Source organism: Triturus cristatus, chromosome 10 (genome assembly GCF_964204655.1).
Source record: "Triturus cristatus chromosome 10, aTriCri1.1, whole genome shotgun sequence".
Classification (NCBI taxonomy): domain Eukaryota; kingdom Metazoa; phylum Chordata; class Amphibia; order Caudata; family Salamandridae; genus Triturus; species Triturus cristatus.
The window spans coordinates 1,225,204,346-1,225,216,460 of NC_140593.1; the positions used below are offsets into that span (position 1 = coordinate 1,225,204,346).

The window sequence follows — 12,115 nt, forward strand, 5'->3', positions numbered from 1 at the left end:
GTTAGTGACCAGGAGGTCCACGGGTGGCGTGTGCAGAGCAAATAGTCACACGCGTGCTCCCATAGGTTTCAATGGGTGCGTAAAAAGTACAAAGTTACTGCAAAGAGGATCTTCCGGATGGACTAGGAACTCAAGATTTGGAACACAGGCACTAGAGATGTAATACTACACTTGGGCACAGGTGTGCCAGCTTTACCTCACCCACAGGAAGCGGGTGCATAGGCCTCGAAGTGCGTCGGGTTTCTTCTATCTGTTCCGTGGAGCCTGAAGACAAAGATGCTGCAGGCGGTCGGTCCGGGAGAGATGCAGTGGATCCAAGAGTGGATCGGAGATGTTGAAGACCTGTAAGCAGAGGGGACAGTGTTCACAGTCACTAGCCAGTGACCAGCGTGGCACCAGGTGGGTACCAGGCAATGTCGGGTGCAAACAGGAAGAAAGGTGTAGCTAGTCTCTGCAGCCACGTGGTCCCTGGAGGTCGACGACGTCCAGGAGTCGGTTCACGAGCTGTCCCACGCAGGCTCTCGCTGTCGGCGGTGTCGGCGACTGGATCGAAGCAAACAAGCCTTGGCAAAAGCAATTGTTGTAGGAGATGAAATAAGCTGATGGTTCTGACCAGCAAGGTCAGAAGGACTGCTCCTTTGGAGGGGAGCAAGGGCCAGTCTGGAGCAACCAGACCAGCGGTGTATTTCTTGAAGTTCGTAGCCACGTGGTCCCTGGAGGTCGACGACGTCCAGGAGTCGGTTCACGAGCTGTCCCACGCAGGCTCTCGCTGTCGGCGGTGTCGGCGACTGGATCGAAGCAAACAAGCCTTGGCAAAAGCAATTGTTGTAGGAGATGAAATAAGCTGATGGTTCTGACCAGCAAGGTCAGAAGGACTGCTCCTTTGGAGGGGAGCAAGGGCCAGTCTGGAGCAACCAGACCAGCGGTGTATTTCTTGAAGTTCGTCGCCAAGATGGCTACTAGCCAGCGGGCCAGCAACCGGTTAGGCGCGTCGAGTGGCAAAATGCAGAAGGGCCCCACGCAGATCGTGGAGATGCTGGAGGGCTCACCTTTGGTGCAGATGCTGCTCGGGTGTTGGGCTTCTCAGATCCCAAAGCACAACTTGGAGGGAGCCTCGGTTGTTGCGCTTGTCAGCTTGTCGTAGTCGTTCCAAGATGGCTGGCTCCACGTGTCTCGGTGCCTCCACGTGTCTCGGTGCCTCCACGGGTCTCCTCTTTTCAGGGACTGTGGATCGGGCGGTGAGAGGTCTGGAGGTCCAGGTCTTGTCAGTCTCTGGGCTCGGGCTCCGGCGGGAGGCGGCGGCAAAGCAGACGTTGATTCGCTGGATGGTGCTTGCGTTAGCAAGGTGGTCACTCCCTGACCACAGGGGAGATTGGCTTCAGTCCTTTGTGCAGCAGAGCGTCGAAGTTCCCGTCTTCTTCTTAGTGTTAAGTTGATTCCAGGATGTCTGAAGTCTTAGGACACAGCTCCTACCTTTAAGCAGATTCTAGGGGCCGGACTACCTGCTAGGTCCCTCCCTATGGGTGGGACCAGGAAGGGGGGTGGTTACACCCCCAATCCTTTGTCCAGCTCGCCCCAGGCCCGGGACTGGTGTGCCCCAGGCCCGGTTTGAACTGGCATATGCACCGAGGCTCCTTGTGAGCCACAGGCATGTCTGGTTTCTTTCAAGCCCTACCTGACCAATACACAAAATCCTGTCTGGGGTGGTGCACGCACCTCCCCTGGCAGGAAACCCTTTGTCCACACCTCCCAAGCTGGAAGGACTCCCAGCAGCAGGAGGGCAGACTTGTGTCTGTGGTGGCAGCATCCATTTTGTGGAGCTGAGGCTATGTCTGATTTTACCCGGGTTTCAGGTACTGTACATGTCGTGTCCCTCTAGAAGGGTGGAATGCTAACCCCGTCGCCAGAATTGGCGAGGGGTTAGTATTCCAATTCGTATGACACCTTACTCGACATGTTTTGATAAAGCCAAACCAAAGATAGCATTTAACCGCGAGGTTCATAATGCACTTAAGAGTATATGGTATGACGATATCTGGAAACAGTAGAAGGAAGTTGTTCCGACCACTGCAGACAGGCTCAGCTCATGCCAGAGCACCATCTCACATGGAACCAAGCACTCTGCCTTCAGGATTGTTAAGGCCTGCCATAGGAGTGACTTATAGGTTACCAGGTGTCCCATTTAAGGTTAGGTATAGGTATACTACACCTAAGTAAGAGGTGATTACACCAACTTACCCCAGCTGAGTGGTCAGCCAGTTGTGTCAAATTGTTAGGCCAAGCCTGGGGTGGCATAATACATGCTTCAGCCCTTGGCAGGCCTTGGGTACACCAATGCCCTGGGTACCTAGCGTACACTGGTACAGGGGCTGACAGGGTGATCCACTTCCAATTGGTTATGCACCTAGGGTGCATAGTTTTAATTTAGTAGAGAGAACAGCAGGCTGGGGGTCTGATTGGCAGGCCCACAGCCTCAATATGTCAAAAACCAGTGAAGCAAAAAGCAAAAATTTGGGGTGACCATAGGAAAGCAGACCCTACTCTCCTACAATGATACTCACTCATCTATGGCAGTGCTACAGTGAAGCATGATACTCACTCATCTATGACATTCCTGAAGTGTAGAATGATACTCACTCATGTATGCTATTCCTACAGTGAAGCATGCCACTCACTCATCTGTGGCATTCCTAGGGTGAAGCGTGCCACTCACTCATCTATGGCAGTCCTACAGTGAAGCGTGCCACTCACTCGTCTGTGGCAGTCCTACAGTGAAGCGTGATACTCACTCATCTATGACATTCCTGAAGTGTAGCATGATACTCACTCATCTATGGCAGTCCTACAGTGAAGTGTGATACTCGCTCATCTATGGCAGTCCTACAGTGAAGCGTGATACTCGCTCATCTATGGCAGTCCTACAGTGAAGCATGATACTCACACATCTATGACATTCCTGAAGTGTAGCATGATACTCACTCGTCTGTGGCAGTCCTACAGTGAAGCGTGCCACTCACTCATCTATGGCAGTCCTACAGTGAAGCGTGATACTCACTCATCTATGGCAGTCCTACAGTGAAGCGCGATACTCACTCATCTATGAGATTCCTACAGTGTAGCATGATACTCACACATCTATGACATTGCTGAAGTGTAGCATGATACTCACTCATGTATGCCATTCCTACAGTGAAGCGTGCCACTCACTCATCTAGGACATTCCTGAAGTGTAGCATGATACTCACTCATCTATGCCGTTCCTACAGTGTAGCGTGATACTCACTCATCTATGGCAGTCCTACAGTGAAGCGTTATACTCACTCATCTATGGCAGTCCTACAGTGTAGCATGATACTCACACATCTGACATTCCTGAAGTGTAGCATGATACTCACTCATCTATGGCAGTCCTACAGTGAAGCGTGATACTCACTCATCTATGAGATTCCTACAGTGAAGCGTGATACTCACTCATCTGTGGCATTCCTAGGGTGAAGCGTGATACTCACTCATCTATGGCAGTCCTACAGTGAAGCGTGATACTCACTCATCTATGGCAGTCCTACAGTGAAGCGTGCCACTCACTCATCTATGGCAGTCCTACAGTGAAGCGTGATACTCACTCATCTATGGCAGTCCTACAGTGAAGTGTGATACTCGCTTATCTATGGCAGTGCAACAGTGAAGCGTGATACTCACTCATCTATGACATTCCTACAGTGAAGCGTGCCACTCACTCATCTATGACATTCCTACAGTGAAGCGTGCCACTCACTCATCTATGGCAGTCCTACAGTGAAGCGTGCCACTCACTCATCTATGGCATTCCTACAGTGAATTGTGCCACTCACTCATCTATGGCAGTCCCACAGTGAAGCGTGCCACTCACTCATCTATGGCAGTCCTACAGTGAAGCGTGATACTCACTCATCTATGGCAGTCCCACAGTGAAGCGTGCCACTCACTCATCTATGGCAGTCCCACAGTGAAGCGTGCCACTCACTCATCTATGGCAGTCCTACAGTGAAGCGTGATACTCACTCATCTATGGCAGTCCTACAGTGAAGTGTGATACTCGCTTATCTATGGCAGTGCTACAGTGAAGCATGATACTCACTCATGTGTGGCAGTCCTACAGTGAAGCGTGATACTCACACATCTATGACATTCCTGAAGTGTAGCATGATACTCATGTATGCCATTCCTACAGTGAAGCGTGCCACTCATCTATGGCAGTCCTACAGTGAAGCGTGATACTCACTCATCTATGACATTCCTACAGTGAAGCGTGCCACTCACTCATCTATGACATTCCTACAGTGAAGCGTGCCACTCACTCATCTATGGCAGTCCTACAGTGAAGCGTGCCACTCACTCATCTATGGCATTCCTACAGTGAATTGTGCCACTCACTCATCTATGGCAGTCCCACAGTGAAGCGTGCCACTCACTCATCTATGGCAGTCCTACAGTGAAGCGTGATACTCACTCATCTATGGCAGTCCCACAGTGAAGCGTGCCACTCACTCATCTATGGCAGTCCCACAGTGAAGCGTGCCACTCACTCATCTATGGCAGTCCTACAGTGAAGCGTGATACTCACTCATCTATGGCAGTCCTACAGTGAAGTGTGATACTCGCTTATCTATGGCAGTGCTACAGTGAAGCATGATACTCACTCATGTGTGGCAGTCCTACAGTGAAGCGTGATACTCACACATCTATGACATTCCTGAAGTGTAGCATGATACTCATGTATGCCATTCCTACAGTGAAGCGTGCCACTCACTCATCTATGGCAGTCCTACAGTGAAGCGTGCCACTCACTTATCTATGGCAGTCCTACAGTTAAGCGTGATACTCACTCATCTATGGCAGTCCTACAGTGAAGCGTGATACTCACTCATCTATGCCGTTCCTACAGTGTAGCTTGCTACTCACTCTCCTCTAAGACATTGCTACAGTGAACGGTGATACTCACTCATCTATGGCATTCATAGTGTGAAGCATGATACTCACTCATCTATGACATTCCTAAAGTGTAGCATGATACTCACTCATCTATGACATTCCTGAAGTGTAGCATGATACTCACTCATGTATGCCATTCCTACAGTGAAGCGTGCCACTCACTCATCTATGACATACCTACAGTGAAGCGTGATACTCACTCATCTATGGCAGTCCTACAGTGAAGCGTGCCACTCACTCGTCTGTGGCAGACCTACAGGAAGCGTGATACTCACTCATCTATGGTAGTCCTACAGTGAAGCGTGCCACTCACTCGTCTGTGGCAGACCTACAGGAAGCGTGATACTCACTCATCTACGGCAGTCCTACAGTGAAGCGTGCCACTCACTCATCTATGACATTCCTACAGTGAAGCGTGATACTCACTCATCTACGGCAGTCCTACAGTGAAGCGTGCCACTCACTCATCTATGGCAGTCCTACAGTGAAGCGTGATACTCACTCATCTATGGCAGTCCTACAGTGAAGCGTGATGCTCACTCATCTATGGCAGTCCTACAGTGAAGTGTGATACTCGCTCATGTATGCTATTCCTACAGTGAAGCGTGATACTCACTCATCTATGCCGTTCCTACAGTGTAGCGTGATACTCACTCATCTATGGCAGTCCTACAGTGAAGCGTTATACTCACTCATCTATGGCAGTCCTACAGTGAAGCGTGATACTCACTCATCTATGGCAGTCCTACAGTGAAGCGTGATACTCACTCATCTGTGGCAGTCCTACAGTGAAGCGTGATACTCACTCATCTATGGCAGTCCTACAGTGAAGTGTGATACTCACTCATCTATGGCAGTCCTACAGTGAAGCGTGATACTCACTCATCTGTGGCAGTCCTACAGTGAAGTGTGATACTCACACATCTATGGCAGTGCTACAGTGAAGCATGATACTCACTCATCTATGACATTCCTGAAGTGTAGCATGATACTCACTCATCTATGCCGTTCCTACAGTGTAGCATGATACTCACTCATCTATGGCAGTCCTACAGTGAAGCGTGCCACTCACTCATCTATGGCAGTGCTACAGTGAAGCATGATACTCACTCATCTATGACATTCCTGAAGTGTAGCCTGCTACTCACTCTCCTCTAAGACATTCCTACAGTGAACCGTGATACTCACTCATCTATGGCATTCCTAGGGTGAAGCGTGCCACTCACTCATCTATGGCAGTCCTACAGTGAAACGTGATACTCACTCATCTATGGCAGTCCTACAGTGAAGCGTGCCACTCACACATCTATGGCAGTCCTACAGTGAAGCGTGCCACTCACTCATCTATGGCAGTCCTACAGTGAAGCGTTATACTCACTCATCTATGGCAGTCCCACAGTGAAGCGTGCCACTCACTCATCTATGGTAGTCCTACAGTGAAGCGTGATACTCGCTCATCTATGGCAGTCCTACAGTGAAGCGTGATACTCACACATCTATGAGATTCCTACAGTGTAGCATGATACTCACTAATCTATGACATTCCTGAAGTGTAGCATAATACTCATGTATGCCATTCCTACAGTGAAGCGTGCCACTCACTCGTCTATGGCAGTCCTACAGTGAAGCGTGCCACTCACTCATCTATGGCAGTCCTACAGTGAAGCGTGATACTCGCTCATCTATGACATTCCTGAAGTGTAGCATGATACTCACTCATCTATGCCGTTCCTACAGTGTAGCATGATACTCACTCTCCTCTAAGACATTGCAACAGTGAACGGTGATACTCACTCATCTATGGCATTCATAGTGTGAAGCATGATACTCACTCATCTATGACATTCCTAAAGTGTAGCACGATACTCACTCATCTATGACATTCCTGAAGTGTAGCATGATACTCACTCATGTATGCCATTCCTACAGTGAAGCGTGCCACTCACTCGTCTATGGCAGTCCTACAGTGAAGCGCGATACTCACTCGTCTGTGGCAGTCCTACAGTGAAGCGTGCCACTCACTCATCTATGGCAGACCCACAGTGAAGCGTGATACTCACTCATCTATGGCAGTCCTACAGTCAAGCGTGATACTCACTAATCTATGACATTCCTGAAGTGTAGCATGATACTCATGTATGCCATTCCTACAGTGAAGCGTGCCACTCACTCGTCTATGGCAGTCCTACAGTGAAGCGTGCCACTCACATCTATGGCAGTCCTACAGTGAAGCGTGCCACTCACACATCTATGGCAGTCCTACAGTGAAGCGTGCCACTCACACATCTACGGCAGTCCTACAGTGAAGCGTGCCACTCACTCATCTATGGCAGTCCTACAGTGAAGCGTGCCACTCACACATCTATGGCAGTCCTACAGTGAAGCGTGCCACTCACTCATCTATGGCAGTCCCACAGTGAAGCGTGCCACTCACTCATCTATGGTAGTCCTACAGTGAAGTGTGATACTCGCTCATCTATGGCAGTGCTACAGTGAAGCATGATACTCACTCATCTATGACATTCCTGAAGTGTAGCATGATACTCATGTATGCCATTCCTACAGTGAAGCGTGCCACTCACTCGTCTATGGCAGTCCTACAGTGAAGCGTGCCACTCACTCATCTATGGCAGTGCTACAGTGAAGCGTGATACTCATCTATGTCATTCCATCGGTAAAGCGTCATACTCCCTCTCCTCTATGGGCTCTCGCGGTGTAGCGTGCTACTCATCCGCAGGAAGCGCTATGTTCATGCCATTGCCTACCGTACAGTTTTCGTCCATGTCCTTGCGGCTTTCCTTCCCCTTTTCAAGATTCATTTAGAAATAAAATGCTGATCACTGGTCAACAAAGTAGCATTTTTTTATTTATTTAAACACTGAGGACAGCTCAGTTCTTCCTGAGGTAATGTGCGGACACTGAAGGATCCCTTAGAGGAACTAAACCGCGGTAGCTGCGCGGACTCTGAACGTTGCAGAACAATTTCAAGATGCAAAATTAAGTATCAAGTAAGTAAAACTGGAAAGCAGGAGTTCCATCAAGAAAGCCGCTTTGCAGGTGTTTACTTACCGCACAAGGAGTCGCGTGCGGGGGATACTCAAGCGGACTGAGAGTTTGATCAACTGCAAAGTAAAAGGAAGAAACACAAAATGTAAGATTGGATTTTACCTGCATTTACTGAGAAGGGCATGAAATGAACGGGATTAGAAGAATGAAAAAAGTACTTAAAAAAACAAAATACACCTGCCTTAATGTACATCTAAACTGAACATTGATTTTTGTACCTCTATTTGCAACTCAAATAAAAACTACCACAGAAAACTAATCTCAGGTACTTAAAATAATGTGTCATATGTCGGAGTAAGTGTTAGAATTTAAATGAAAAATGTTGCCTATGTGGTTTCCTTGCCACATGACTCACTGACTAATGCTCCGGCCATTTGATGCTCTGCTGCAGCAGATTACTGTGCCACTAAGAAGAGACATGGCCTTACCAGCCAGTCCAAGTACACCTTCTGCCTTAAATGCAGGCTGAGTAAATGCAGCACCCGTCGCCCAGCGCCATGCGTGCCAAGGCCTGGGCTTTCATGCAGTACATGGAAGGCTGGCGATAACCAACCCAATACACTCTGCTCTTTAGTTAAAGCTGGCAAAAATATACTTGATGGTGAGCTTTTAAAGACAAGCTGGCAGGGTTGGCGAGCACAGGGGTAGAAATGTGAGGGTGAGGGAGCACATATGGGGGGGTGGGAGAGAGTGAAAAGACACTTCCATGGAGTGCTTGAAAAAAAAGTAGCTCTCTCATGCGAGAAGTGGAAGTATACAAGTAACCTAATTAAAATTAGGGGGGAGGATGTGGCCTAATGGGTAGGGCAGTCGATTTCAAATCTGGGGAACTGGGTTCGAGTCTCAGCAATGACGCTCAGCATCCTGTGATTCTGGGCAAATCACTTCATCTCACCGTGCCTAACAAAAATGAATGTGTCCTTGTGTAAGGTAACTGGTGCTCATGTGCTACGATGCCAGATACCTTTGGGTCAAGATCGCGCTATATAAAACTCCGGAAAAATAAACAACAACAAAAAGGATGGTAAAAGGCTGTGCTCCATGGGAGGGACAAACAACAATTAAGAAAGAAAGCCATGGATTAAAAAGGAAACAAATGAGATTGACAAGCATGGCAACCAATGAGAAGCAATGCACTGACCCAAAACCCACTAAGCATTGTTACTGTCCACAACAGGGCTTGGACCACATGTCTTCAAGGAGAGCTTAAACCAGGATTACAAATAGAACTGAAGTTGCAAGTTATGTTTTTTAGATTTACATTTCCGGAAGCTAAAAGACAGCCAGTCCTCAGCAGTCGGGAGATTGGCAGAACCAGGAGCACAAACCGGCTCTGAACAGAAGGAAGCGGGTAAAATGTGCGTGACTCCTGGGTGCAGAAGTGACCGCTGAAACTGAAGAGTGAAAAACAAAGGGGGCAGCTGGAGACAAGGGCCCCAAAGAGAGCCTGGAGGGGGCCCAGAGGGAGGACAATGAACAGAGAAAAAACCAGGGCTAGAGATGGACTAGGCAGCAGGAGCTAGAGATGGACTAGGCAGCCAGACAGGAGTATGTACACTCCTCGAGCAGACAGAAGGTACCCAGAGACTTGTGGGGGGGTCACTGCGGGATGCACTGGGAAACCAGGAAAGGTGTCAGCATCCTCGGATTAAGGACCCGAAAAAACACCGAGAGCTCAGGAGTGGAAAGAAACGAGGACGCAGCAGAGGGAAGAGAAGCGAGTGGATGAAGCGCTAATTCATTCCGGCAGTCGTCTAGGCGCTGGATCCAACGTGGATCTTGTTGATCGAGGCCGATTTGCCGTGAAACGTGCTGTGGGACCAGTTGTGCCTTGCAGGATACCAACCTTTGGAAACAAGCATTGGCATAGCCAATAGGTCTCGCCTTTGGGACCTTATAAGTGTTTAGCCATGCAACAGTTGATGTCGTTGCGCCAAGGATATTGTGCTGGAGGACTGTGCGCTATTGTACCTTCAGACGCTTGATGTTCAGGTTTTAATTCACAGTATGTTGTAAGACCTTGTGGTTTTCATGGTACGGCTTCGGTGGGAGGTTTCATGAATCCTACGGTGTTGCATTGTTTGTGGTAATTTGGGACATCTGTGCAGTGTTCTGGAGCAACGGAACTCTGTGTATTGTCACAAAAGGAAAGGCATAAGTCACCACTGATAACAGCTTTAAGGTAGGATTTAAACCATTTATTGATGGCTCGAAAATAAGTTAAATAATTAACTGCGGTGCTAGGACTGGGGTGCCAGAAGTGCTGGGCAGTTTTAAGGGTTTGGTTTAAGGGAGACGCAGACGTCACATTGCAGTAGCACCGATTAAAGAGTTTATAATGACGTCATTGGCGCTGTGGAACAGTCAGACGGGCAAGTCCCAGTGCTATAGCCACGGTCACAGGGCAGCAGGGGAGACCAAATTATGCCAGGGGTGACTAAATATTGCAGCAAGAGAAGGCAAATTATACGGCATAATGTGGCACGTGTTTTAATAGCATTATTCCGAGTTAATTGGATTTTTAAACGAATATGGTATTTTGTAAAAAGGTGGATTTAGTTATTCCCTTAATAAAATGTACACCAGTAGTACCACCCACTATAATTAAACTCACATTATATGTCCAAGATCACAGCGTCTTTAGTCAAGTGGACTAGCCAGGTGTAGAAGTCGGGCTTTCTGATTTCAAGGAAGGAGGGGAGGGGGGGGGGGGGTTTATAAAACCACTAGATCAAATCTTCATGAATTCACCGATCTCTTATGACTTAGGATAAGAACAGCGCGTTCAATGTTAGGAAAAGCGCTTTATCAGTTACGCCGCGCTAAAGCGCCTCGTCCATCTCCTCGCCCAATAACAGGGAGGCCTGTGATTGTCCAGCACCCGCATATATTTTTTTTTATTTTTGCAATGATGAACTTCAAAATCGTTAGTTTGCTCCTTGTTTTTACTGTTGCAAAACGTCACCTAAGTGTCTAGAATGAAAACTGTAGGCACTACAGAAATCAAAATAATTACACATAAATATGACCCATCTCCAAAGCATCCTTTTTATCGACCTTGGAGAGATGACAAGCTATTTCACCTACTTGAACTTAGTGGTAACGCTTTGTCCGAAGCAGGACTCAATAGTACGGCTTTGGCCGCAGTCTCCACCGAACATGCTGCAAACTCGGCGCCCTCTTCTAGGCGCATTAAGAATTCAGAGCTATTGATGAAACGTAGCACACCCTCATAGGAAGTGTGACGCATAATTAGTCACACATGTGGTAGCACCATCACTTGCTGGAGCCCTACGCGATCTCTTTTCTCGAGCACAAACCCGGAACCTAAGAACTCAAGTCCTTTTAGTCTCAGACTGTTCAAGATCGTAGTGTCAGCGAAATGATTTTGGGCGTCCTGGGCAAGAAATATTCTGGGAAGCTGTGTTCAGAGCAACTTTGAATTTTAGTACACGTGTTCTGTTCTTTCAAGCCCGATTACATCAGTCAATGTTGAATTATAGGACAAAGTTTCAGATAAAGAATTAGACAGAAGTTAAAGACAGAATTCGCATTCACAGGAGGCCCTCGGGGAATCTAGGCCTGTGCAATTACCCATTTTGTACCATCTCTTAAAAAGCCTCTTCGAGCTCCCCAATGGTCTATCCTCAAAAGTTGGCGCATTCCTCGAAGAATGTGTGCGCCTGCCTCTTTACACTCCTCGCGGGCCAGGGGGTGTACATCGAACCCCAGTCAGGAAGGCGGACAGAACTGCGGTATGCCGAGGAAGGCGCCAAAAGGTCATTTTGCAAACAATTGTCATCGCCGTGAGTGGTGGCTCTGGGGACCGATGCTTCATCTGTGGGAACCTGTCTTTGAGCAGGAGTTCGAATACTGGAACATCCAGTCAGACGTTCATTCTTCTGTGGTCGATAAATGAATTACAAGTCACCTAACAATGTAACCCCTACGACTGCGCGCCTGGATACACCGAGGAGTAAAGGCGGCTTTAAAGATATGTTAAACTATTAAGTTAGCTTAGCAGTACGGTTTACATCTACAAACCCCTTGATTGCCAAGTATGGCCTGTTATGTCTGA

General features: G+C 48.1%; 1 protein-coding gene across 6 annotated transcripts in view; it reads right to left on the reverse strand.

Annotated features, from left to right (window-relative positions):
* The window catches only part of PLXNB3 (plexin B3), a 394,300-nt gene that overhangs the window by 289,071 nt on the left and 93,114 nt on the right, over positions 1 to 12,115 (reverse strand). For 4 of the 6 annotated variants that reach the window (XM_085629789.1, XM_085629790.1, XM_085629792.1 and 1 more), the window contains one exon: positions 8,041 to 8,093. The exons of the other annotated variants lie outside the window; for them this stretch is intronic. The gene's annotated coding sequence lies outside the window, so the exon portion shown is untranslated. The remainder of the gene's footprint in view (positions 1 to 8,040; positions 8,094 to 12,115) is intronic. 6 annotated transcript variants of the gene reach the window in all.